General features: G+C 44.3%; 1 long non-coding RNA gene across 1 annotated transcript in view; it reads right to left on the minus strand.

Moving 5' to 3' along the window:
* Positions 1 to 22,026, minus strand: part of LOC146817178 (uncharacterized) — a 153,075-nt gene that overhangs the window by 21,733 nt on the left and 109,316 nt on the right. The window contains exons 2-3 of the long non-coding RNA XR_014962498.1: positions 10,990 to 11,101; positions 4,345 to 4,433 (exon numbers count right to left, since the gene is read on the minus strand). This is a non-coding gene — a long non-coding RNA (uncharacterized LOC146817178). The remainder of the gene's footprint in view (positions 1 to 4,344; positions 4,434 to 10,989; positions 11,102 to 22,026) is intronic.

A 22,026-nucleotide genomic window follows, 5' to 3' on the forward strand; every position in this document is an offset into this window, starting at 1 on the left:
CAATAATAGTCAGCCGGAGTGAGTCCCACCGAAGCAATAACTCCTGTACTTTCGACAAAAGCGGGACAAAGTTAAAATCATACAAGTAAATGATTCGAGATGAGAAGAAAATCCCAAGATAACTTTTTGGTTTAGAATTTAGACAGGACAAAATTTCAGGGTGTAACACCTCGGGTTTGCATCCACACTGGATTATTTCCATTTTCTTTTTGTTAATTTTATACCCCACAAGACATTCATAAGGCTTGAAAACCTCAAAAACTTTCACTTGGACCCCCCTATTGCCTTCGATTATGAGCATGATGTCATCCACATATAATTTTAGTTTCCCCATAGTAGGTAGAGGGGGACGAATCTCTGCATTCTTTCGAATAGCGATAGCTAAAGGCTCATTATATAAAGCGAAGAAAAAGGGGGAAAATGGACAGCCTTGTCTAGTCCCTCCTTTTACACACATGTTTTTTGCCTCAGAGGCATTAACAATGCTATTGGCTTCTGCATTAAGATATATTGTCTGAATCAGCCCCGTGATCTTAGGAGGTATTCCAAAATTAAGAAGAATATGGAATAAAGTCTCCCAGACCACGAAGTCAAACGCCTTTTTGGCGTTTAACAGAAGGACCAAGGCTGGAAATGTCTTGGCCTCAAAATAATCCAGTGCTTCTGCAAGATAATGCGTATTAGTCACAAGCTGCCTCCCTGCTATACACCCATTTTGGTTGGGATGTATCAAAGTCTGAGCTATAGCATTAAATCTGTTGGCTAAAAGTTTGGTGATGATCTTGTAGTCAGAGTTTAAAAGTGTAATTGGGCGATATGAATTGGGGTCTTCACAGTCTTTTCCCTTTTTTTAAAAACTGACTACGTTCCCTTTTTGAAATGAAGGCAGAATCAGACCACCCTCTAAGATAGAATTAGCAACCAGCAAAAAATATTTTAAAACAACATCTAAAAAAGTTTTTAAAAACTCAGCTGGGAGACCTTCCGGACCACAGGCTTTGCTGTTTGGAAGGTTTTTTATGATATCCCCCAGATCTTCTCTGGAGAAACTTGTCCAGGGATGCATTATCAATGGATTGTTGTTGACAATGGATATTCTCATAATGTTGAAGCTTAATGTCCCTTATAGTCACTGGATCTTCACATTGGGAGCCAGTTACAGGACACCTCAGAGTACTAATCTGGCTACTTGCGGCCTGCTCTCTGGCCTGCCATGCAAGGAACTTCCCAGTAAAATTGCTCTCTTCATATACCTTTTGCCTATGGTTGCTATTGAATGTTTCACATTCTAGATAATAAGCTTTGACGAGGTCCCGTTTGGCTTGATCACATTTTCTTTGATTAGGGGCCAAGGGATTACTGAGAAAAATGTCATAGCATCTCTGCACCTCCTATTCTAAATTTTGCTTTATTACCTTCTTTTTTCTAAAACTTTCTGCATCCTTCCCAATAGCTAGACCCCGAATGTAAGCCTTTAGAGAGTCCCAAACAATGCAGGGAGGAGCTGCCCCATGATTTCTTGCTAGAAAGTCCTTTATCTCTGGTTTACAGAGCAGAACCCAATTTTCATCTGAGAGATGTAGCCTATTTAAGGTCCATCTCTTAGAGAAAGCCGGGATCTTACCTAACTCGAGCTTTAGAATAAGCATTGCATGATCTGAAAACCCATTTGGAAGGAATTTCTGCTGACTAAATATCAAGGACTTTGATATAAGAAAGAAATCAAAGCAGGTATATGCAATCTTGTTCGGGAATACTGCCTGCTATGGGTCGATTATGTATGAATTGTTTTTTAGAAGGGGCTGAAGAAGCCATTTTTGGATCTGCTAGCAAATTGAAATCTCCCCCTATGATCACTTCCCCAGGTGCTTGTATTAGGGATTGAAAAAACTCTTCATATGGTACTGGATTATCCTGCACAGGCCATAAATGCTTGTAAAGGTTAAAAATCTGTTCCCCAAATTTCAGGTCACCCAACACCACCTTCCTCTCGGATCAATGCAAAGTGAATTACCTTGGCTTGAAGTTTTTTGCCCAAGAAAATCGCCTTACCACGATGTAATGCAGAGGAGGAGGAGAACCCCCAGTATGTTGCCCAGGAACTAAACATTGATAAATTTGCTAACTTCCCTTCTGCTATTTGATATTCTTGAATTAAAATAACGGCCAGGTTTTCTTTCTTTATCCATGATTCAATAGCCCACATTTTCTTTATATTATTGAGTCCATTTACATTAAAAGAAACCACCTTAAGGATATCCTTATTATCCATTAGCACACTACACGATAAAATCCTAGAAGGGACACAAGATGGGCTAAAGTGTGCTGGAGGGACACAGAATCTGTTGTTACTCCCCCATGTGCCTTAACAGGATATAGATTTATTGGTAAAATTTGGATGAAACAAGAATTTACAAATGGATCTCTTTTTTCCCTCTTGCTACCCATTCCACACCCGTGGATCCCACCCCTCCACAAAAGGCTACGGTGAGCAGTGCACCATCCCTGCTCACACCTGACAGGCTTACCCAACCCCCCAAAACTGGCACCTTGACCTTGTACCAGGTGCTGCCGGCCTACATACCCCTCCCCCCTCACCCAGGACATGAAGAGAAAAAAACAAGGGGGAATAAACCCCACAATACTATGTAGGAGAGAAAAGAAAAATAGAAAAGCCTTACTCGAAAAAGAAAAAGAAGTAAACAAAAAAGCAGACCAAAGAGCAAATGCAGAGCTGAGTAAAAACGGCAACTATAATGCCCCCAGCTAAGAGATTTAGGACTTACTTTAAGAAATTTGTTGCAGTAGTTCCTGTGCTTCAAGGATATTGCAAAATACCTTTAACAAGCACCTTTAGTTTGCTTTGTTGTGCAATCATTGCCTGCGCCCCTTGTTCTTTAAATAAGTGCAACATTTTAACAAACTCTTTCCTCCTTTTTGCTGCGGAGGCCGACATATCAGAAAAAATGCGACATATTGGCACCTCGGAGGAAGTGAACTGCATCTGCCTCATGGCCTTAGATAGAATTTGTTCCTTGAACCTATAATCCCCAAAGTTAACAAGGATTGTCCGTGGGAATTTAGGGTTAGGGGGTAGATGTGTAGGCCCCCTGTGGGCCCTCATAATGGTAAGATCTCCATTAAACTCTGGGAAAACTTTTTTTTAATGAACAAATCAATCCATTGTAGTGTCTACTGCCCCTCAAGACCGTCTGGAATACCAAGAAAAAGAACATTAGAGCTCCTAGAGTGATTCTCCAGTTACTCCAACTTAAGCTCCATTACAGACTTTAGGCTCTAATAATCTGCAACTTTGTCATTCATGATAGCGACATGGTCTTCCAACTGCGAGATTCTAGTCTCTGCCTCATGAAGTTGTGCCGGATCCCGAGCCATGTTCTCTTCAATTTTGGACAGACGGGCATTGATGGCAGCAATTCCAGTGGACTGAGAAGCTTTAAGCTCTTTGATCTCATCCAGAATTAAGTTAAGGAGGCTCTTAGCATCCCATTGCAGAGAGAAAGATCTATTATACTGAGAAGACTTTTCCTGTATTGATTCAATCCCCGCCTTAGATTGCACTAGAGATGTTATGGCAGAAGCAGCAGAAGATGTTAAGTTATCAGAGACAGCCTGTCCCCCGTTCTTGAGAGTGGGTAGATCCAAAAAGCTCTATTCAGTGGATGATTGTACTTGAGGTTGTGAGCTAACAACACTGTCGCTGCAGAGAGTTGCCCCCTTTAAGAGGTTTGCCGATAGTTCACAAATAATGGTGCACTCTCAGCCCCCTTATGCCTGAGATTGAACCTGGCTTAGCTTTCGAAAATAGAGGGTATTTTTTAATTTCCTTGGGTTTCCCAGTGACAGTGTCGACCCTGGGAGCCATCACATCTGTGTCCTCCAAGCTTTCCAAGCTTTGTACAGCTGAGAGACCTGCCCAAGGGGAGACAACAGGAGCGGAACTGATACTCGCATCCAAATTGACGGATGCTCCCCCCGAGTGATGTATCTGAGGGAGCTGTACAGTGGCCATCTGAGAATTTTCTGTGGGCGGACCCAAGTCTTTCCTCACGATAAGTTCGGGCTGCTACTTGACCTGTGCGCTTTTTGACCCTCTGCGCCAGAACTGGAGAGTCAAGATGGGATACAGCAGTGTCTCTGGAGAAATTTCCCCTAAAGAGAGTCCCAAAGAATTTCTATTACTTTACTTCCTCCAAGATGAATTGCCGAATAATACCAGAAAAAGAGAAGGAAGGCTTTAGCGCATAGGACCCCCCAGCGACCCTCTACCAAGTAGCGTAAAAAGCCCCATCTGCATACAAACAGTGGAGCACATGCACTTACCCCTTGGAGAGGAACCTGGTGGTCCCCAATGTCGCTGTAGAGATGGTCCTCAGAGGCAGCAAGCCTGCCTGAATCCTGGGAGGGAAAAGCTGCACAGTCCAAAAAGAAAAAAGAGAATCATTTTTCCCTTATCAAAAATACGTCCTTAATATATTTTTTTGATATCCTCTGTGTTTAGCAAAGAACAGCTTTAGCAGGGGTCAAGGAAAGTGAAAAAAATAAATATAAATATATATATATATATATGGAAAAAAAAAGATGAACAAAGAAGTCAGCAGCTTGATTTACTATATTAAAGCTCCCACCACCTGGAATTTAAAATCCCTTTTGAGACTCCAAATGGCTCCAAGTGGCGTTTTCGGGCCTGTTTATTTTGTTGTGCTGTGAGATTCTGTGGGAATGTGCCCTTTTATTTCCCTTCTTTTCCCTTTAAAACTCTCCTTTCCTTTCCCTCCACACAGCCTCTTCCTGCTGCCTCCTGCCGCTCAGGGGAAAAAACAATTAGCCCACGACGTTTTCCCTGGTTACCTCGTTTTTCTTTTTTTTTATGCTCACTGAAGCCTCGATAGCTCCTGCTCATGCTCAGGGAATCAGCCATGGCCATTTCGCAAGTCTCCAGCCTCTCATCGGTGTCCTGATGTCCCGGAAGTGGAGGGGGAAGTGACTACCGTGCAATCAGCTAAACGGCATCGCGCCCAGTGACAGTGTTCTTGCTGCACAACTACAGCAGTCACTTATTACCATGTATATATAAGCAGTTGAACTATTCCCCTTTCTTTTTTGATGAAGCCCTGACCCTCCTAATCCTCACTGCAAAACAGGCAGGAGATCACAGGACGGATAGCAAGACAGAAAGGCAAACAGAAGCAGGTCTTAATACAAAGCAGAGAGGGGAGCATGACTACTAGACGTCCAATATCCATAGTAGGTCACTCAAAAAATGACCCTAAATTAGGCCTGTGAAAGACTTGGCTCTGTTAGGATATCCCCTTAGGTTGTTTTATCTACCAGTGGGCATCCAGCCTGGCACATGTCAGAGGCAGTCTCATTTGAGTTTATAGCTGCAGATGTCTATAGTCTTTAGTGTGACCCAGAGAATGCAGGAAGGACCTAGACAATCTTGAGATGGGGTGCGTTTCTGTGCTGTTTAGGACCAGAATATGTTAGACCTGTGTCAGTGATAGCACCTGCAGGATTTGTGTATCCTGTAGGATGGGGCATCTGTCTAAAGTCTAAGCATTTACAATCAGTAGAACCAGAAAGATAGATTTGCTGACCAAGGCTTGATAGAGTAATATCTGTGATTGAAATAATAGTTCTGTTAATTGGGACTTAAGCTGGAAGACCTGTGTAACATGAAGGATATAGGTCTGACTATGACTTAGCCTATAAGTATTATGTATCTATAAGATTACATTTGTAAAGTATGGCAGAAGCCTATACTACATTTGCTAGCTGGTGAGTCGGCGACATAATTTTTAACTTAAGGGAAAATGTGCAGACTGTGTGGTGAGTTTGTATCATCAATGAAAACCTAACGCTTTCAGAAAGTCTCTGAGCATTTTAATGGAGTCGTGGACAAAATATAATTACTCTGAAAATACTATTAAAAGTGATATTGTTGAAATAGTACATTGAAGGCAGTAAAAGATTGTAGGTGAAAGATTATCAGAGAATGATTAAAGGTTTAAGATTTAAGATTTACAGATTAAGGGAGAATTGCATTTTTGGTGGAAGGTTTAGTCACCATTGGCCTGGCGGAGGAATTTACATCCACCATGCTGTGATAACTTCATCCACCAAATTTAATAAAGAACTGCCTAGCTGGCAGTCATTTGTAATGGCATTGGCACACTATCACAGCTGCTATTGTCAATGCATTTTCCTTTTTGTTGCAGGGCTGCGTTGGAAAAGATTAGCCCTGTTACAATAAATAATCTGTTTTTCTTTTCCAAAAGAAAATCCTTAAACGAGTTAATCTTGTAAAGAAAAAAAGTTATGCTTCCCTCGCCATTGAAGGCATCTCCAATGGTGGGGAAACATTAAAATGTTTTTGCTGTTCCTTACTGCCAGGTTTTACTTGGCGATAAGGAACAGTAAAAAATGACTACATCTCTGCCTGCCCTTACTCTCCAGGGCCATCTGAGGGAATAATCACGACAGAGACAGAGTGGTCTCTGCTGTGATTAACCTGAAGGTCTGTCCACATCTCTTTAGTTCAAAAGGATTTTATTGATAAAAATAGGAAATGTCACAACATGTTACATTATAATAAATATACATCATACCAAGGAGAGTCCACAATATTATTGATGAATCAGGTTCAGTGAGAAAATTGAAAGTAATAAAACATCAGAAGCAATAATACAAATACTTGAAAAACAATTGAAGACGGAATGGTTGGGGTTATTTAGGGAGGTTTCGAGATTTCCTGTTGGGACGGATGCAATTGAAAAGCGTGACTAGCACATGTGTCTAAATAGGTGGTAATAGGAGACCACAGATCTAGCCTTTTTGGCATCAAATGAATAGGATATACAAAGGAAGTATCCAACCTGTGATTATGACAGACCGTATACCACCATGTCCTATAAGAAATTTTTGAGAAATCTTTCCAATTAGCTGTGATTTGTTGTAACGCAACTGCTAATAGTAAATCGATAATTTTAACAATAGCCGCAACATTCTCCCAACAAGAGGACAAGCTTCCTAAGAAAACATGTGTATAGGCAAAAGGAAGTGTAGTGCCAAAAATCAAATTGATTTGAGACCAGACTCGCTTCCAAAAGGCAGACACAGTAGAACAAGAAAATAACATGTGAAATAAGTCACCCTTTGGTGAGGAACAAGTCCAACAGGTATCAGATACGCTAGTGTAACTTTTGCTTAGGGCACTTGGCGAAAGCAAAAGTCTGTTTTACACAAACAACAATGTTTGCATTGTGTTTGCAGCTCTGGAAGATTTGCGAATCCTAACCCATAACTTATTCCATAAAGAGACTGGCCAAGATGCTGCAAAGTCTTGTTCCCAAGCTTCTTCGGTTTTGGATTTCTGTCTAACTTTATCAATGTTATGCAAAAATGTATATAATGTGGATGCCTTAGGTGTTATTGTTAATAAGGAACGTAACTGTGAGGAAGGATCTGGACTAGCAGAGATAGCATGTGTTACTGAGAATTGCGCATGTGTGTCCAGCACAGTGTTTTTGAGTATGAAGTATTTATGGATGAATGAAGGAGGTAAATTAAAGGAACTACTGAGTGAAGTAAAAGATAAGAAATCCGAATGCGAGAAGAGCTGATGGACCCAGACTAGACCTCTTAGATGCCACGACTTCCAGTAAAAGGGTTTATTACGAATAAGCAGACTTTTGTTGTGCCAAATTGTGGAGTTGAGAAAAGAGTCAACAGTGTTATGAGGAAAAGGGAATAAAGGTGCTAGAAGTTTAGAAGTGAATTTGATGATGGGAGTAGCTAGGGCTTGCGGTTTACGTGAAAAGGAAAGGTATTCACTGAAGGTAAAGGGGGATAAAGAGAGACGTTCAATTGTGGTCCATAAAGGGCAGTCGTCTTTAGAATCACGCAACCACAACGAGGCCTGACGAAGAAGGAATGCTTTTTGATATGCTGGAAAACCAGGAAAGTTAACTCTGCCCTCAGATTTGGGACGAGTCAACCTATGCAGAGAAATTCGAGGTTTCTTATTATTCCAAAGGAAGGAAGAAAGAATAGAATTAATCTTCTTGAAGAATTTTTGTGGAATAGGAACTGGAGTGTTGGAGATAGTGTATATAATTATGGGTGACAACATCATTTTTATGGTATCCAGACGACCCCACCATGATAAATAAAGAGGGTGCCATTTAGTAGTTAAATCCGAAATCTTCTGCGTACACTTAGCCATACATAATGAAACTGTATCTGAAATTGAAGATGTGACATGTTAACCCAGATATTTAATATGATTAGGACTCCGAGTAAATTTAGAGGCAGCGAAATCAGGTTTAAATGTGTACTTTGTCAAAGGTAGGATCTCACACTTATCGTTATTCAATTTGTACCCCAAAATATCAGAATAAGCTTGTACCTCTGCTAAAAAAGCAGGCACTGAGTCAGTCGGGTGAGACATAAAGAGCAAAATATCATCTGCGTATGCCGCAAGTTTAATATGAGAATGAGACATCTGGAAACCATGCACATTAGGATTTTGGCGCAATTTTGACAAGAATGGTTCCAAAGCCAAGTTAAAAAGAAAAGGGGAGAGGGGGCATCCCTGACGTACCCCTCTTCCTAGGCCAAAAAAAGAAGATATCAATCCGTTAGCACAAACCGCCGCTCTAGGTCTAGAGTAAAGGAGAGACACCAAAGATATAAAATTAGGACCAAAGCCAAACCACTTAAGAGTATAAAAAAGGTACGTCCACTCAACCCTGTTGAATGCCTTCTCAGCGTCCAACCCAATTGCTGCTAAAGAGTCTTTAAAACGTGAGGATTTGGACAAAACATCAAACAAGAGTCGTGTATTATCAGTTATATAGTGACCCTTAACGAAACCGGACTGCTCTACCCCTAACAACTCTGGCAGGAAAGAATGTAGTCGTAGGGCTAGTGCCTTGGAAAAAATCTTGTAATCAATGTTTACTAAAGATATGGGCCTATAATTCTTACAGTGCTTAGAATCCTTACCTTCTTTAGGGATTAGACAAATATGAGCATCAGAGAAGGAACCAGAGGATCGTCCTAATGTACTGAAAGAGTGAAATAAAGAGTAAAGTTTCGGTAATAGGAGTTTGGAAAAGTGTAGGTAAAATTCAACCGTAAAACCATCAGGACCAGGTGCCTTCTCCCGCTTAAGGGAGTAAAGGGCGTTCAACAACTCTAGCTGCGTCAAATCAGATTCTAATGAGGTCAAATCTGGAGTGGCATGTTGGGGCTTTTGAATCGTGGAGAAGAAATGTGATAAGGCCTGGTCAGTGGGTTGTGTTTCGGAAGCATACAATGTTTTGTAAAAAAGAGAAAATTTGTTTCGAATGTCAGCATCCTTGAACTTTAGATCTAAATGTGCATCATAAATGGATTCAATGTTCAACTTGTTATGCTTGACTTTCAAGTAGTTGGCTAAAGTCCTTCCAGCTTTGTTTTAACCACCATAAAATTTAGCGCTGGATTTTAATAAATACAATGACACATCCTCTGTGGACTTTTTGTTATATTGGAATTTGGCTTGGACAAGAGCTTTTAAGCTATCATTTGTATGCGAAGTATAATAGGAGTGCTCCAGTCTCTTAATGTCTGGAAGAAGGTCCAAAGTCTGTTTACGGGCAATTTTACGCTTTTTTGCAACGAATGATATTACAAAGTCTCTAGCAGAGGCTTTAAAGGCATCCCAAATCGTAGAAAAAGCCATGGAATCATTCTGATTTAGCCTGAAAAATTCATCAAAGAAGGCGGTAAAAGAGGCTGTGAATTTTGGGTCTAGGAGAAGGGAGTTATTAAAACACCACCTCCGGGGACCAGTAATTTTGGGTAAAATATCAATGCCAATGGACACTGGGGCATGATCTGCAATCAAGAAGGACCAATCTCTGCATGAGAAAGAGTTTGTGAAAGATTATGGGAAACAAAGATATAATCAATTCTTGATTGGGAGTGGTGTATCGGGGAATAAAAAGTAAATTCTTTGGTAGTTGGGTTACAAAGTCGCCAAGCATCAAAGAGCTTATATTGGTTTATGGTGTGAACAAAGGACTTGTGGGACTTGTTAGGTATATAGAAAATCTTAGAATTCCTGTCGATGAATGGGTCAAATACCTGGTTACAGTCACCTACTAAAATAAAATTATCATCCATGCAAAGAGATATGTGCTTGGCAAGTGTGGGCCAAAATGAGGGTTCTCTGTATGTGGGGGCATAGACATTCAAAAGTGAGACTGGAACTCCTGAAAGACAACTTAACGTTTAACCATCTGCCACTAGCATCCGACTGTTGAGATAATAGTGAAAGCGAAAGGGATTTGTGGCAAAGTATCGCTACCCCATTGCGTTTACCATCACCTGGAGAAAAGAAAACCTCGCCCACCCACCCAACCCCTCTTTAACTTTAATGACTCAACTTCAGAGAGATGAGTCTCCTGTAAAAAGGCAATGTCCACATTTAGTTTGGCTAAATAAGTTAAGACCCGTTGCCTCTTAATAGGGGAATTCCAACCCCGCACATTCCAAGTGATTAATTTTAATGACATAGATTAATGAAGCCGAATAATCCAAAAGTCAGAAGAGATGAACCCAATTCAAACCAAAAAAGATTAAAAATACGAGAAAGATAATGAAAAGACATGTAAGTCGCCATCAAAATAAAGAGATAATGAAAACGAAGGAACAGAGACCAATAGAGACGTTGTAAAACAAGGAATGAACATGATATACCATCAATGAAAAAGAAAAATGCTGTGACTGAAAAAGAAAAATCTACAAACATTACGAAAAATGTACAAACTACGACAAATGCAAGAAAAAAGTAGTAGGAAAGAAGATAAGAAAAAATGTTGAAGACAGAGAAGGACCAAAGACAAACCATTTGTAAAACATTTGACATAGTTAGAGGGAATGTAACACAAAGGTCAAAAGAAAAGACAAAAAACATACCTACGAAAGGGAAATGTGGAGGGGGGAGAGGTGAGACCACATGGGCAGACGGACCATCCAAGCACGAGCACACGGGAAGTCAGGGAGAAGCCACATCAGGAGAGGAAGAGACCTGCGAAATCAAAGAAAAACATGTAACACAGATAAAGAACAAGGCAGCCAACGTTGGGGGATCCGCGCAAGCCATACCTCCCTGGAAGCCCCCGGGTGTCTAGTTTTCAGAAATGTATGGGTTTGGTAGGTTTCCCTAGATGGCCGCCGTGCCCCGGGCCAAAAACCCAAGAGACCCCCCTTGCAAAACCAGGTGGTTTTGAGATAGGCAATGTTGATGTCGCATCACTACGTTTTGGGCCCTTGCCTGTCGTGGGTACTTGGGCCTCCCACACAAGTGAGGCACCATTTTTACCGGGAGACCCAGGGGAACGCTGGGAGGTGTGAAATTTGAGTGAGCCCGGTGATGCCACAACTTTCCCACACAAAAAAAGTGTGAAAAAAGTGATTTTTTCAGCTAAAATTGAGGTTCGCAGGGGATTCTGGGTAAGGAAATGTTGGGGGATCCACGCAAGCCATACCTCCCTGGAAGCCCCCGGTGTCTAGTTTTCAGAAATCTATGGGTTTGGTAGGTTTCCCTAGATGGCCGCCGTGCCCCGGGCCAAAAACCCAAGAGACCCCCCTTGCAAAACCAGGTGGTTTTGAGATAGGCAATGTTGATGTCGCATCACTACGTTTTGGGCCCTTGCCTGTCGCGGGTACTTGGGCCTCCCACACAAGTGAGGCACCATTTTTACCGGGAGACTCAGGGGAACGCTGGGAGGTGTGAAATTTGAGTGAGCCCGGTGATGCCACAACTTTCCCACACAAAAAAGTGTGAAAAAAGTGATTTTGTCCAGCTAAAATTGAGGTTTGCGGGGGATTCTGGGTAAGGAAACGTTGGGGGATCCACGCAAGCCTTACCTCCCTGGAAGCCCCCGGATGTCTAGTTTTCAGAAATGTATGGGTTTGGTAGGTTTCCCTAGATGGCCGCCGTGCCCCGGGCCAAAAACCCAAGAGACCCCCCTTGCAAAACCAGGTGGTTTTGAGATAGGCAATGTTGATGTCGCATCACTACGTTTTGGGCCCTTGCCTGTCGCGGGTACTTGGGCCTCCCACACAAGTGAGGCACCATTTTTACCGGGAGACCCAGGGGAACGCTGGGAGGTGGGAAATTTGAGTGAGCCCGGTGATGCCACAAGTTTCCCACACAAAAAAGTGTGAAAAAGTGATTTTTTCAGCTAAAATTGAGGTTTGCGGGGGATTCTGGGTAAGGAAACGTTGGGGGATCCACGCAAGCCATACCTCCCTGGAAGCCCCCGGGTGTCTAGTTTTCAGAAATGTATGGGTTTGGTAGGTTTCCCTAGATGGCCGCCGTGCCCCGGGCCAAAAACCCAAGAGACCCCCTTGCAAAACCAGGTGGTTTTGAGATAGGCAATTTTGATGTCACCTCACTATGTTTTGCGCCGTTTCCTATCGCGGGTACTAGGCCGACCCACACAAGTGAGGTACCGTTTTTCTCGTAAGACTTTGGGAAAATTGTGGATCCACGCAGATTCCGGAACTTTCCACGACAGAAATGTGGGGAAAATGTGGTTTTTTTGACAATGTTTTTGGTTTGCAAGGGATTCTGGGTAACAGACCCTGGTGGGAGGCAGTCAAGTCACCCCATCCTGGATTCCCCTGGGTGTCTACTTTTCAAAAATGTATAGGTTTGCTAGGTTTCCCAAGGTGCCCGCAGAGCTAGGGTTCAAAAACTACAGCTAGTCATTTTTCCAAAAAAGGGTCATTTTTCACTGCGAAATTGAGGTGTGACCAGGTTGCGTTTTGTGCCGTTTCCTGTCGCGGGCACTAGGCCGACCCACACAAGTGAGGTACCGTTTTTCTCGTAAGACTTTGGGGAACGCGGGGTGGGTGGAAATTTGTGGATCCACGCAGATTCCGGAACTTTCCACGACAGAAATGTGGGGAAAATGTGTTTTTTTTGCCAATTTTTTAGGTTTGCAAGGGATTCTGGGTAACAGACCCTGGTGGGAGGCAGTCAAGTCACCCCATCCTTGATTCCCCTGGGTGTCTAGTTTTAAAAAATGTATAGGTTTGCTAGGTTTCCCAAGGTGCCCGCAGAGCTAGGGTTCAAAAACTACAGCTAGTCATTTTTCCAAAAAAGGGTCATTTTTCACTGCGAAATTGAGGTGTGACCAGGTTGCGTTTTGCGCCGTTTACTGTCGCGGGCACTAGGCCGACCCACACAAGTGAGGTACCGTTTTTCTCGTAAGACTTTGGGGAATGCGGGGTGGGTGGAAATTTGTGGATCCACGCAGATTCCGGAACTTTCCACGACAGAAATGTGGGGAAAATGTGTTTTTTTGGAAATCTTTTTAGGTTTGCAAGGGATTCTGGGTAACAGACCCTGGTGGGAGGCAGTCAAGTCACCCCATCCTGGATTCCCCTGGGTGTCTACTTTTCAAAAATGTATAGGTTTGCTAGGTTTCCCAAGGTGCCCGCAGAGCTAGGGTTCAAAAACTACAGCTAGTCATTTTTCCAAAAAAGGGTCATTTTTCACTGCGAAATTGAGGTGTGACCAGGTTGCGTTTTGTGCCGTTTACTGTCGCGGGCACTAGGCCGACCCACACAAGTGAGGTACCATTTTTCTCGTAAGACTTTGGGGAATGCGGGGTGGGTGGAAATTTGTGGATCCACGCAGATTCCGGAACTTTCCACGACAGAAATGTGGGGAAAATGTGTTTTTTTGGAAATCTTTTTAGGTTTGCAAGGGATTCTGGGTAACAGACCCTGGTGGGAGGCAGTCAAGTCACCCCATCCTGGATTCCCCTGGGTGTCTAGTTTTAAAAAATGTATAGGTTTTCTAGGTTTCCCAAGGTGCCAGCTGAGCTAGGGTTCAAAAACTACAGCTAGTCATTTTTCCAAAAAAGGGTCATTTTTCACTGCGAAATTGAGGTGTGACCAGGTTGCGTTTTGCGCCATTTCCTGTCGCGGGCACTAGACCGACCCACACAAGTGAGGTACCGTTTCTCTCGTAAGACTTTGGGGAACGCGGGGTGGGTGGAAAATTGTGGATCCACGCAGATTCCGGAGCTTTCCACGACAGAAATGTGGGGAAAATGTGGTTTTTTTGACAATTTTTTAGGTTTGCAAGGGATTCTGGGTAACAGACCCTGGTGGGAGGCAGTCAAGTCACCCCATGCTGGATTCCCCTGGGTGTCTAGTTTTCAAAAATGTATAGGTTTGCTAGGTTTCCCAAGGTGCCTGCAGAGCTAGGGTTCAAAAACTAAAGCTAGTCATTTTTCCAAAAAAGGGTCATTTTTCACTGCGAAATTGAGGTGTGACCAGGTTGTGTTTTGCGGCGTTTCCTGTCGCGGGCACTAGGCCGACCCACACAAGTGAGGTACCGTTTTTCTCGTAAGACTTTGGGGAACGCGGGGTGGGTGTAAATTTGTGGATCCACGCAGATTCCGGAACTTTCCACGACAGAAATTTGGGGAAAATTTGTTTTTTTTGACAATTTTTTAGGTTTGCAAGGGATTCTGGGTAACAGACCCTGGTGGGAGGCAGTCAAGTCACCCCATCCTGGACTCCCCTGGGTGTCTAGTTTTCAAAAATGTATAGGTTTGCTAAGTTTCCCAAGGTGCCCGCTGAGCTAGGGTTCAAAAACTACAGCTAGTCATTTTTCCAAAAAAGGGTCATTTTTCACTGCGAAATTGAGGTGTGACCAGGTTGCGTTTTGCGCCATTTCCTGTCGCGGGCACTAGGCCGGCCCACACAAGTGAGGTACCGTTTTTCTCGTAAGACTTTGGGGAACGCGGGGTGGGTGGAAAATTGTGGATCCACGCAGATTCCGGAACTTTCCACGACAGAAATGTTGGGAAAATGTGGTTTTTTTGACAATTTTTTAGGTTTGCAAGGGATTCTGGGTAACAGACCCTGGTGGGAGGCAGTCAAGTCACCACATCCTTGATTCCCCTGGGTGTCTAGTTTTAAAAAATGTATAGGTTTGCTAGGTTTCCCAAGGTGCCCACAGAGCTAGGGTTCAAAAACTACAGCTAATCATTTTTCCAAAAAAGGGTCATTTTTCACTGCGAAATTGAGGTGTGACCAGGTTGCGTTTTGCGCCGTTTCCTGTCGCGGGCACTAGGTCGACCCACACAAGTGAGGTACCGTTTTTCTCGTAAGACTTTGGGGAACGCGGGGTGGGTGGAAATTTGTGGATCCACGCAGATTCCGGAACTTTCCACGACAGAAATGTGGGGAAAATGTGTTTTTTTGGACAATTTTTTAGGTTTGCAAGGGATTCTGGGTGAAAGACCCTGGTGGGAGGCAGTCAAGTCACCCCATCCTGGATTCCCCTGGGTGTCTAGTTTTTAAAAATGTATAGGTTTGCTAGGTTTCCCAAGGTGCCCGCAGAGCTAGGGTTCAAAAACTACAGCTAGTCATTTTTCCAAAAAAGGGTCATTTTTCACTGCGAAATTGAGGTGTGACCAGGTTGCGTTTTGCGCCATTTCCTGTCGCGGGCACTAGGCCGACCCACACAAGTGAGGTACCGTTTTTCTCGTAAGACTTTGGGGAACGCAGGGTGGGTGGAAATTTGTGGATCCACGCAGATTCCGGAACTTTCCACGACAGAAATGTGGGGAAAATGTGTTTTTTTGGAAACAATTTTAGGTTTGCAAGGGATTCTGGGTAACAGACCCTGGTGGGAGGCAGTCAAGTCACCCCATCCTGGATTCCCCTGGGTGTCTACTTTTCAAAAATGTATAGGTTTGCTAGGTTTCCCAAGGTGCCCGCAGAGCTAGGGTTCAAAAACTACAGCTAGTCATTTTTCCAAAAAAGGGTCATTTTTCACTGCGAAATTGAGGTGTGACCAGGTTGCGTTTTGCGTCGTTTCCTGTCGCGGGCACTAGGCCGACCCACACAAGTGAGGTACCATTTTTCTCGTAAGACTTTGGGGAACTAGGGGTGGGTGGAAAATTGTGGATCCACGCAGATTCGGGAACTTTCCACGACAGAAATGTGGGGAAAATGTGTTTTTTTTGACAATTTTTTAGGTTTGCAAGGGATTCTGGGTAACAGACCCTGGTGGGAGGCAGTCAAGTCACCCCATCCTGGATTCCCCTGGGTGTCTAGTTTTCAAAAATGTATAGGTTTGCTAGGTTTCCCAAGGTGCCCGCAGAGCTAGGGTTCAAAAACTACAGCTAGTCATTTTTCCAAAAAAGGGTAATTTTTCACTGCGAAATTGAGGTGTGACCAGGTTGCGTTTTGCGCCGTTTCCTGTCGCGGGCACTAGGCCGACCCACACAAGTGAGGTACCGTTTTTCTCGTAAGACTTTGGGGAACGCGGGGTGGGTGGAAATTTGTGGATCCACGCAGATTCCAGAACTTTCCACGACAGAAATGTGGGGAAAATGTGTTTTTTTTGACAATTTTTTAGGTTTGCAAGGGATTCTGGGTAACAGACCCTGGTGGGAGGCAGTCAAGTCACCACATCCTTGATTCCCCTGGGTGTCTAGTTTTAAAAAATGTATAGGTTTGCTAGGTTTCCCAAGGTGCCCACAGAGCTAGGGTTCAAAAACTACAGCTAATCATTTTTCCAAAAAAGGGTCATTTTTCACTGCGAAATTGAGGTGTGACCAGGTTGCGTTTTGCGCCGTTTCCTGTCGCGGGCACTAGGCCGACCCACACAAGTGAGGTACCGTTTTTCTCGTAAGACTTTGGGGAACGCGGGGTGGGTGGAAATTTGTGGATCCACGCAGATTCCGGAACTTTCCACGACAGAAATGTGGGGAAAATGTGTTTTTTTTGACAATTTTTTAGGTTTGCAAGGGATTCTGGGTGAAAGACCCTGGTGGGAGGCAGTCAAGTCACCCCATCCTGGATTCCCCTGGGTGTCTAGTTTTCAAAAATGTATAGGTTTGCTAGGTTTCCCAAGGTGCCCGCTGAGCTAGGGTTCAAAAACTACAGCTAGTCATTTTTCCAAAAAGGGGTCATTTTTCACTGCGAAATTGAGGTGTGACCAGGTTGCGTTTTGCGCCATTTCCTGTCGCGGGCACTAGGCCGACCCACACAAGTGAGGTACCGTTTTTCTCGTAAGACTTTGGGGAACGCGGGGTGGGTGGAAAATTGTGGATCCACGCAGATTCGGGAACTTTCCACGACAGAAATGTGGGGAAAATGTGTTTTTTTTGACAATTTTTTAGGTTTGCAAGGGATTCTGGGTAACAGACCCTGGTGGGAGGCAGTCAAGGCACCCCATCCTTGATTCCCCTGGGTGTCTAGTTTTAAAAAATGTATAGGTTTGCTAGGTTTCCCAAGGTGCCCACAGAGCTAGGGTTCAAAAACTACAGCTAATCATTTTTCCAAAAAAGGGTCATTTTTCACTGCGAAATTGAGGTGTGACCAGGTTGCGTTTTGCTCCGTTTCCTGTCGCGGGCACTAGGCCGACCCACACAAGTGCGGTACCGTTTTTCTCGTAAGACTTTGGGGAACGCAGGGTGGGTGGAAATTTGTGGATCCACGCAGATTCCGGAACTTTCCACGACAGAAATGTGGGGATAATGTGTTTTTTTGGACAATTTTTTAGGTTTGCAAGGGATTCTGGGTGAAAGACCCTGGTGGGAGGCAGTCAAGTCACCCCATCCTGGATTCCCCTGGGTGTCTACTTTTCAAAAATGTATAGGTTTGCTAGGTTTCCCAAGGTGCCCGCAGAGCTAGGGTTCAAAAACTACAGCTAGTCATTTTTCCAAAAAAGGGTCATTTTTCACTGCGAAATTGAGGTGTGACCAGGTTGCGTTTTGCACCATTTCCTGTCGCGGGCACTAGGCCGACCCACACAAGTGAGGTACCGTTTTTCTCGTAAGACTTTGGGGAACGCGGGGTGGGTGGAAATTTGTGGATCCACGCAGATTCCGGAACTTTCCACGACAGAAATATGGGGAAAATGTGTTTTTTTGGAAAAAAATTTAGGTTTGCAAGGGATTCTGGGTAACAGACCCTGGTGGGAGGCAGTCAACTCACCCCATCCTGGATTCCCCTGGGTGTCTACTTTTCAAAAATGTATAGGTTTGCTAGGTTTCCCAAGGTGCCCGCAGAGCTAGGGTTCAAAAACTACAGCTAGTCATTTTTCCAAAAAAGGGTAATTTTTCACTGCGAAATTGAGGTATGACCAGGTTGCGTTTTGCACCATTTCCTGTCGCGGGCACTAGGCCGACCCACACAAGTGAGGTACCGTTTTTCTCGTAAGACTTTGGGGAACGCGGGGTGGGTGGAAATTTGTGGATCCACGCAGATTCCGGAACTTTCCACGACAGAAATATGGGGAAAATGTGTTTTTTTGGAAAAAAATTTAGGTTTGCAAGGGATTCTGGGTAACAGACCCTGGTGGGAGGCAGTCAAGTCACCCCATCCTGGATTCCCCTGGGTGTCTACTTTTCAAAAATGTATAGGTTTGCTAGGTTTCCCAAGGTGCCCGCAGAGCTAGGGTTCAAAAACTACAGCTAGTCATTTTTCCAAAAAAGGGTCATTTTTCACTGCGAAATTGAGGTGTGACCAGGTTGCGTTTTGCGTCGTTTCCTGTCGCGGGCACTAGGCCGACCCACACAAGTGAGGTACCGTTTTTCTCGTAAGACTTTGGGGAACGGGGGGTGGATGGAAAATTGTGGATCCACGCAGATTCGGGAACTTTCCACGACAGAAATGTGGGTAAAATGTGTTTTTTTTGACAATTTTTTAGGTTTGCAAGGGATTCTGGGTAACAGACCCTGGTGGGAGGCAGTCAAGGCACCCCATCCTTGATTCCCCTGGGTGTCTAGTTTTAAAAAACTGTATAGGTTTGCTAGGTTTCCCAAGGTGCCCACAGAGCTAGGGTTCAAAAACTACAGCTAATCATTTTTCCAAAAAAGGGTCATTTTTCACTGCGAAATTGAGGTGTGACCAGGTTGCGTTTTGCGCCGTTTCCTGTCGCGGGCACTAGGCCGACCCTATCAAGTGAGGTACCGTTTTTCTCGTAAGACTTTGGGGAACGCGGGGTGGGTGGAAATTTGTGGATCCACGCAGATTCCGGAACTTTCCACGACAGAAATTTGGGGAAAATGTGTTTTTTTTGACAATTTTTTAGGTTTGCAAGGGATTCTGGGTGAAAGACCCTGGTGGGAGGCAGTCAAGTCACCCCATCCTGGATTCCCCTGGGTGTCTACTTTTCAAAAATGTATAGGTTTGCTAGGTTTCCCAAGGTGCCCGCAGAGCTAGGGTTCAAAAACTACAGCTAGTCATTTTTCCAAAAAAGGGTCATTTTTCACTGCGAAATTGAGTTGTGACCAGGTTGCGTTTTGCGCCGTTTCCTGTCGCGGGCACTAGGCCGATCCACACACATGAGGTACCGTTTTTCTCGTAAGACTTTGGGGAACGCGGGGTGGGTGGAAATTTGTGGATCCACGCAGATTCCGGAACTTTCCACGACAGAAATTTGGGGAAAATGTGGTTTTTTTGACAATTTTTTAGGTTTGCAAGGGATTCTGGGTAACAGACCCTGGTGGGAGGCAGTCAAGTCACCCCATCCTGGATTCCCCTGGGTGTCTAGTTTTCAAAAATGTATAGGTTTGCTAGGTTTCCCAAGGTGCCCGCTGAGCTAGGGTTCAAAAACTACAGCTAGTCATTTTTCCAAAAAAGGGTCATTTTTCACTGCGAAATTGAGGTGTGACCAGGTTGCATTTTGCGCCATTTCCTGTCGCGGGCACTAGGCCGACCCACACAAGTGAGGTACCGTTTTTCTCGTAAGACTTTGGGGAACGTGGGGTGGGTGGAAAATTGTGGATCCACGCAGATTTCGGATATTTCCACGACAGAAATTTGGGGAAAATTTGTTTTTTTTGACAATTTTTTAGGTTTGCAAGGGATTCTGGGTAACAGACCCTGGTGGGAGGCAGTCAAGTCACCCCATCCTGGACTCCCCTGGGTGTCTAGTTTTCAAAAATGTATAGGTTTGCTAGGTTTCCCAAGGTGCCCGCTGAGCTAGGGTTCAAAAACTACAGCTAGTCATTTTTCCAAAAAAGGGTCATTTTTCACTGCGAAATTGAGGTGTGACCAGGTTGCGTTTTGCGCCATATCCTGTCGCGGGCACTAGGCCGACCCACACAAGTGAGGTACCGTTTTTCTCGTAAGACTTTGGGGAACGAGGGGTGGGTAGAAATTTGTGGATCCACGCAGATTCGGGAACTTTCCATGACAGAAATGTGGGGAAAATGTGTTTTTTTTGACAATTTTTTAGGTTTGAAAGGGATTCTGGGTAACAGACCCTGGTGGGAGGCAGTCAAGTCACCCCATCCTTGATTCCCCTGGGTGTCTAGTTTTAAAAAATGTATAGGTTTGCTAGGTTTCCCAAGGTGCCCACAGAGCTAGGGTTCAAAAACTACAGCTAATCATTTTTCCAAGAAAGGGTCATTTTTCACTGCGAAATTGAGGTGTGACCAGGTTGCGTTTTGCGCCGTTTCCTGTCGCGGGCACTAGGCCGACCCACACAAGTGAGGTACCGTTTTTGTCGTAAAACTTTGGGGAACGCGGGGTGGATGGAAAATTGTGGATCCACGCAGATTCCGGAACTTTCCACGACAGAAATGTGGGGAAAATGTGTTTTTTTTAACAATTTTTTAGGTTTGCAAGGGATTCTGGGTGAAAGACCCTGGTGGGAGGCAGTCAAGTCACCCCATCCTGGATTCCCCTGGGTGTCTACTTTTCAAAAATGTATAGGTTTGCTAGGTTTCCCAAGGTGCCCGCTGAGCTAGGGTTCAAAAACTACAGCTAGTCATTTTTCCAAAAAAGGGTCATTTTTCATTGCGAAATTGAGGTGTGACCAGGTTGCGTTTTGCGCCGCTTCCTGTCGCGGGCACTAGGCCGATCCACACAAGTGAGGTACTGTTTTTCTCGTAAGACTTTGGGGAACGCGGGGTGGGTGGAAATTTGTGGATCCACGCAGATTCCGGAACTTTCCACGACAGAAATGTGGGGAAAATGTGTTTTTTTTAACAATTTTTTAGGTTTGCAAGGGATTCTGGGTGAAAGACCCTGGTGGGAGGCAGTCAAGTCACCCCATCCTGGATTCCCCTGGGTGTCTACTTTTCAAAAATGTATAGGTTTGCTAGGTTTCCCAAGGTGCCCGCTGAGCTAGGGTTCAAAAACTACAGCTAGTCATTTTTCCAAAAAAGGGTCATTTTTCACTGCGAAATTGAGGTGTGACCAGGTTGCGTTTTGCGCCGCTTCCTGTCGCGGGCACTAGGCCGATCCACACAAGTGAGGTACTGTTTTTCTCGTAAGACTTTGGGGAACGCGGGGTGGGTGGAAATTTGTGGATCCACGCAGATTCCGGAACTTTCCACGACAGAAATTTGGGGAAAATGTGGTTTTTTTGACAATTTTTTAGGTTTGCAAGGGATTCTGGGTAACAGACCCTGGTGGGAGGCAGTCAAGTCACCCCATCCTGGATTCCCCTGGGTGTCTAGTTTTCAAAAATGTATAGGTTTGCTAGGTTTCCCAAGGTGCCCGCTGAGCTAGGGTTCAAAAACTACAGCTAGTCATTTTTCCAAAAAAGGGTAATTTTTTACTGCGAAATTGAGGTGTGACCAGGTTGCGTTTTGCGCCATTTCCTGTCGCGGGCACTAGGCCGACCCACACAAGTGAGGTACCGTTTTTCTCGTAAGACTTTGGGGAACGCGGGGTGGGTGGAAAATTGTGGATCCACGCAGATTCCGGAACTTTCCACGACAGAAATGTGGGGAAAATGTGTTTTTTTTTGACAATTTTTTAGGTTTGCATGGGATTCTGGGTAACAGACCCTGGTGGGAGGCAGTCAAGTCACCCCATCCTGGATTCCCCTGGGTGTCTAGTTTTCAAAAATGTATAGGTTTGCTATGTTTCCCAAGGTGCCCGCTGAGCTAGGGTTCAAAAACTACAGCTAGTCATTTTTCCAAAAAAGGGTCATTTTTCACTGCGAAATTGAGGTGT

The sequence above is a fragment of the Triturus cristatus genome, chromosome 6, assembly GCF_964204655.1.
Source record: "Triturus cristatus chromosome 6, aTriCri1.1, whole genome shotgun sequence".
In the NCBI taxonomy this organism is placed as follows: domain Eukaryota; kingdom Metazoa; phylum Chordata; class Amphibia; order Caudata; family Salamandridae; genus Triturus; species Triturus cristatus.